Consider the following 6,000-nt stretch of genomic DNA (forward strand, 5'->3'; position numbering starts at 1 on the left):
GTGGTACGTGACAGTTGAGTTTCAGAGAGTGTGGCTGCAGTAACAAGACCAGGCAGGACTTGGGGAGGGAGACCGATTGGTGAGAAATAATAAGGGCCCTGCAAAGCCAGCAGTGGTGAGGCCGAGAAGTGAGGGAGAATTCAGAGAGACTTGGTGGGATTTAGGGGCCCTCAGCCACTGTAGGTGAGGCATCTGGCATACGTGCCAGGTTTCTAACAGGGGCCAATGGCGAATGGTTTGGGGAGCTGAGCGGCAGGTTTTGGGAGAAGACTAACAGTTTTGGACCTGTTGAGATGGGGGAGCTCACGGAACACACGGCAGACATCTAGAAGGAAGTTGACCGTATGGCTCTGAAGCCGGAAGAGCAAGGATGTAGATTTGGGGGAAACATACATACTTATCAAGCATCTACCGTGTTCCAGGCACTGGGGCTGCAACAGTGAAGAAAACCATGTCACTGAGTGAGAGGTGCGATCAAGAAAGATGGGGTAGCGTGAGGGTGACAGGTGGAGAACGGCTGTTCTCCAGGGAGGGGGAGGAAGGCCTCCCTGAGGGAGGCAGGGGGCAGCCACAAGAGAATCTGCGCAGGCACCGGCCTGGTGCAAACGTCCTGAAGTGAGAGAGGGCTGGCCGCGGCTCGGGAGTGACGAGAGGTCGGGGGAAGGGCTGCAGCAGAAAGGGTAAGGAAGGAGGTAGCTGGCAGAGACTCAGCAGGTCACCGGGAGGATCGGGGATTTTATTCTGAACGTGAGGGGAAGTCACTGGCTGACTTGAGTCAGACAATTCTGATCTGATTTGCAATTTAAAGAGCCACTCCATTAGAAAATGTCGGGAGACGGGAGGTCCGTGGACCCTGATTAAGGTCAGTCAAGGTCAGGGCAGTTAGCAAGTGAGAGAGATGGTGGGGAGGGGCTACAGACCCTGTTTGCTCGCTGCTGTGTATCCACAGTGCCAAGAGCACGCAGCAGGGCTCACTGGGTGTTGTTTTGAATCGATGAGTCTTGGCCGGGAGGATTTTAAGAGCGAGAGCAGAGCAGCGTGAGGCTGAGCTGATGTAGGGAGAGCATAATTGGAGGAGTTGCCAGCCGCAAGGCAACACGTTCATAACCCCATGAGGCAGGTAGCTTTCACCAGTGGTTTCCACACTTCTGGATTTCCCAGACCAAAACTGGGTGAACTAGCGTTGGGCTGCCTACGTTTTATTTTGTAAGTAAAAACCTAAAATAGGGAATTCCCTGGTGGTCCAGTGGTTAGGACTCCGTGCTTTCACTGCTGAGGGCATGGGTTCAATCCCTGGTCAGGGAACTAAGATCCCACACTGTGTGGTGTGGCCAAAAAAAAAACACGAAACCTAAAATAATAATAATAACTCTCAACTACTATCATAATGAGAAAAAGAAAGGGCATTTTACTATATAGGCAGGATGTGACCACAGAATAAATTTCAGTCCTTTAAACCGAATAGATTTTTCTTCATGGAAACCTCACTACATTGCCCTCTGTCCTGATGTCACTTAACCAGCAGCAGACAGACTTCAGGAATGGGAGGGCTGCAACGCTGGCGATGTTCGTTATGGAAGAGCTTGGAGGGCAGAGTCTGAAGTCCCACTTTGGAATGAAAGTGACACAGAGTCTTGCCATCTTCAATCAGCTTCCTCGAGGGCTGGTTCCTCAGTTCCCAGAGGAAGAATGAGGAGGCAGGTGGCTGCCATTCTGACCCTCACTTGCATGGGCTTCATCGTAAAAGTGCGTGGTGATTTGGTTCTCTTACCCGTGGATGGTTCCTCTTCCTCCCCTCCCCTGTTATTCCTTAACCAGCTGATCAAGTGCTGCTGAGGGCTCTCCAGTCACCCAGCATTCAGCTCAGCACTGGGACACGGCAGAGTTGCCTATATGGCATCTGCTGTCTTCAAGGAATTTACAGTCTAGGCAGGAAGATGCAAACCACATGCAAATGGGAATTATGGGGCAATGAGAATTGACAGAAGACTGTTGTATCTAGTTTTGAGTCTGCTCTGAGCATTGTCTTAACCATCCGAGCAGCTCCGATGCCTGATTGGGAGCTTGACACTTGTTGGCACTTAGTAAACGTTGACTGAATGGACGTGACCTGGAGTGGTCTTCAAGGAAAATGTGGTGAGCTGAGCCTCTAAGAATGGGTGAGATTTGTATAGCAAGGGAGGATAAGGTGATTGGAGGGTAGTGGGGGAGGGAGCATCGTGAATCAAGGACATTCATTCATTCAACAAATATTTGTTGAGCACCTACTATGTGCCAGCCAGTGGATGTAATGGATCCAATGGCCAAAAATACAAGTAAGCAAATACTGGAGGTCATTTCAGATAGTGCTCAGGGCAAAGCGGTGGACAGCGCCGGGTGAGGGGTGTGGATTACTTTCAAAAGGGTGGTGCTAGTGAGGACCTCCCCAAGGAGGTGACATTTGACCTGAGACCTGGGGGAGGAATGTTTCAAGCAGAAGGAACAGCAGGAAGGAGCTCGGTTTTGCCATCAGCTTGACTTTGTTGCTGCAGTTGACTCAGAGAAAGGAGGGGAGGCAAACAGTGTTGAATCAATGTTATTAGACTGTAAGCATTGTGACTAGGTATTGTGATTTCTGCCAAAAGGATACAGAATTCGGCTGATAAAGTGGAAAGATGGAGTGGGCTAGCATTCGAGAGTCTTTAGGAACAAACTGAGAGATAACTGTGGTCTGCTAACCCTGAGATGGGAGACTGCTGTGGATTATTCAAGTGGGACTAATGTAATCACAGGGGGCAGGAAGAACCAGAAAGACAGCAGCAAGAGAAAGACTCAGTCTGATATTGTTGGCCTTGAAGATGGAGGAAGGCTTCTAGCAGCTGGAAAAGGCAGAGAAATGGCCTTTCCTTACAGCCTCCAGAAAGGCGACACCTTGATTTAAGCCCACCGAGACCCCTGTCAGACTTATGACCTCCAGAACTGTCAGGTAATACATTCGTGAGGCTTTAATCCACTAAATGTGTAGTAATTTGTTACAGTGGCCACAGGAAACTCATACAGATCTTGGTGCTGAGAAGCAGGGGAAGCTGTAACAAATACCTAAAAATATGGAAGTGGCTTTGGCGTGGGGCAATGGGAAGAGGCTGGAAGAACTTTCAGGGACGTGATAGAAAAAGCCTAGATGGCCTTGGACAGACGTGGTAGAAATAGAAATGTTAAGATTTCACTGCTCACTGGGGACCAGGCTGTGCAGCCAAGGTTAAAAGGCAGGGAGGTGCCCCCCAGGGGAGAGATGAGTGCATGATTCAAGGTTGCTGAGGACAGACCACTCACACACCATGCTCAAGTGGTACAGCGTCTACTTAATGCAAAAGAGGAGAGAGAGCACGTGCCAGATCCAGCTCCCGGCCAAGCATCCGCCACCCCACAGCCAGTGGATGCGCAGCCCTGGAGGCTGCACACGCCCCACTTTGTGCTGCGTGGGAGGACCCCACCTTCTCCCCACCCCACCCCGTGAGGGCTGAAATACAGAAGCTGGGGGCCTGCCTTTGGCCACTGCTGAACGTGCTTTAAGAAGAACCCTCGAGCACACACTGAGCCTGAAACGGAAAGATAGTCTCTCCCCGGGTGAAAAGCCCAGCACAGGCCGTGAGGGCTCTTCATGTCTTGGTAGGGAAGTGTCCCGGGTCCAGGACTTTCCCAAGAGTTAACACTCTGCTAGCAAGGCCTCAGAAGGGATGAGGGGCGCAGCAGACAAAACATGTAGCACTTGGGAGAATACCTAAATTGTCATGAGCAGGCCGTTAGGAGAAATAAGGCCCCCATGTTCTCTTATCCCGGTGGCCGTCACGCTGCTGTCCATGTGCCAACACATTTTTACCCAGGCACACAAGTGTATTTTGCTTTAGTCACCTAACATGACGTTCATAACATGTCTCCATGTCCCTACGTAATTTTCATAATTATCCCTTGAAATGGCAGCCTGGCATTCCAGTTGATTTGTCATAATTTATCCAGTTATTCCCTACGTTTTTGTTTTGCTAATATAGATAATTCCTTTTTTTTTTTTTTACTTTATTTTAACTTTTTATTCTATCTTGGAGTATAGCCGATTAACACTGTTGTGATAGTTTCGGGTGCATAGCAGAGGGACTCAGCCATACTTGGACATGTATCCATTTCCCCCCACACTCCCCTCCCATCCAGTCTGCCACGTATCATTGAGCAGAGTTCCCTGTGCTATACAGTAGGTCCTTGTTGGTTATCCATTTTATTTTATTTTTATTATTGGAGTATAATTGCTTTACAATGCTGTGTTTGTTTCTGCCATACAGAGAAGTGAATCAGCCATATGCATACACACATCCCCTCCCTCTTGGACCTCCCTCCCCACCGTCCCATCCAACTAGGCCATCACAGAGCACCGAGCTAAGCTCCCTGTGCTATACTGCAGGTTCCCACTAGCTAACTGTTTTTCACATGGTAGTGGGTTTATGTCAAACCTAATCTCCCAATCCATCCCACCGCCCCCTTCCCCCATGTCCACACGTCCGTTCTCTACGTCTGCCTTTCTATTCCTGCCCTGCAAATAACTTCATCTGTACCATTTTTCTAGATTCCACATATATGTGTTAATACATGAAATTTGTTATTCTCTTTCTGACTTACTTCACTGTATATGACAGAAGAAAGTCAGCAGGGTCCAGAGACCAAAAGGGTAATAAAGTCTCACAGGCCCCAGGCTGTCAACAGAGCAGGACCCAGGTGTCACTTGGGAGGCAGAGCACACCTGTTTCTCAGCTGAACAAGGACGGAGAAAAAAAGGGGCAGGGACTTCTCCACCCACCCCACCCCAGGGAAGGGGTAAGTGCCAAGTCTGGGAAACTGTCACTGCTACTGTTCCTTTGCCACCAGGTGAGGGGACTGTGGAGGGAGAGGAAGACCCCTGAAATGCTTCTAGCAAGGAGAGGACAACACTGCCCCTGCCTTTCCTGGGGAGCCACCAGCCCTGGGAGAGCAGTGGGGGGGAAGAAGCTTCCCCAAACACCCCAGCTCAGACACAAGAGAGGAGGGGTTGAGTCCAGCTCTAGGGAAGTGTGGGAGACCCCTGTCCCCGGCCCGTTCCCCCAGCCTCGGAAGTTGCCCAAATCCTGCTTTCGTCTGCCTGGCTGGTTTGCTGGCTGCACAGGGCTGAGGGCTGTCGGCAGTCAGGCAGACAGTGGGGGTGGGGTCAGAGGTACAGGTAACAGGCAAGCAGAGGGGTGGGGGGATGGTCTGATCTGGGGCCATGGCTCTGCACCAGCTGGCTTCTTGGAGCCCTGGGTGGCACCGACTCAGGCAGCCACAGACCCTGCCCCAGTTCTGCCGGCCCCTCCTCAGACTTTGGCCCCGGGGGTCAGTTCCCGGGAACTACGTTGGGTGCTGCGGTAGCCATGGAAACGTGATTGCCTTGGTTTTCCCCAGGGCCTGTCCAGGAGTGAAAGGCAAGCCATGCCTCTGTTTGCTGCTTCCTCTGTCTGAAAACTCCTCCCGCAGCAGCTCACAGGCCCACTTCATCCTTTCAGGTTTCAGCTTAAAGGCACCTGCTCAGAGAGCCCCCTTCTCTGTCCCCCATTGGCTTCTACCCCATTACCTGTTGTATTGTCCTCATAGCATTGTCGTTATTTGGAGGTCTCATACTTGTCTGTGTTTTTGTTTTGTTTTGTTGGCCTCCCCTCACTAGAACATAAGCTCCTCAAGGGCACAGTATGCTGGACCTTTTTCCTGAAGCTTCCCCTACTTCATCCAGGGCCAGGCCCAGAGGAGACGCATAGCTGTATCTTTAAGGAGGGGGATTCGTTCAAGGAACAGGAAATGATGCCATCCACTCCCCCCAACCTCCGGCACCTCCCCCACTCCCCTGGGCATGGCCTGGGGTCCTCCACCCCCACTTCCAGCCCAGCCTCGGCCCCACTTCCGGAAGTTCCCAGGACTAACCTCCCAGTCCCTGACCGTAAACCTCCTCTCCCGCAGCGCCTCTAA

Source organism: Delphinapterus leucas, chromosome 1 (assembly GCF_059928025.1).
Source record: "Delphinapterus leucas isolate spDelLeu-1000000601 "Yukka" chromosome 1, BTC_Dleu_Yukka2, whole genome shotgun sequence".
NCBI lineage: Eukaryota > Metazoa > Chordata > Mammalia > Artiodactyla > Monodontidae > Delphinapterus > Delphinapterus leucas.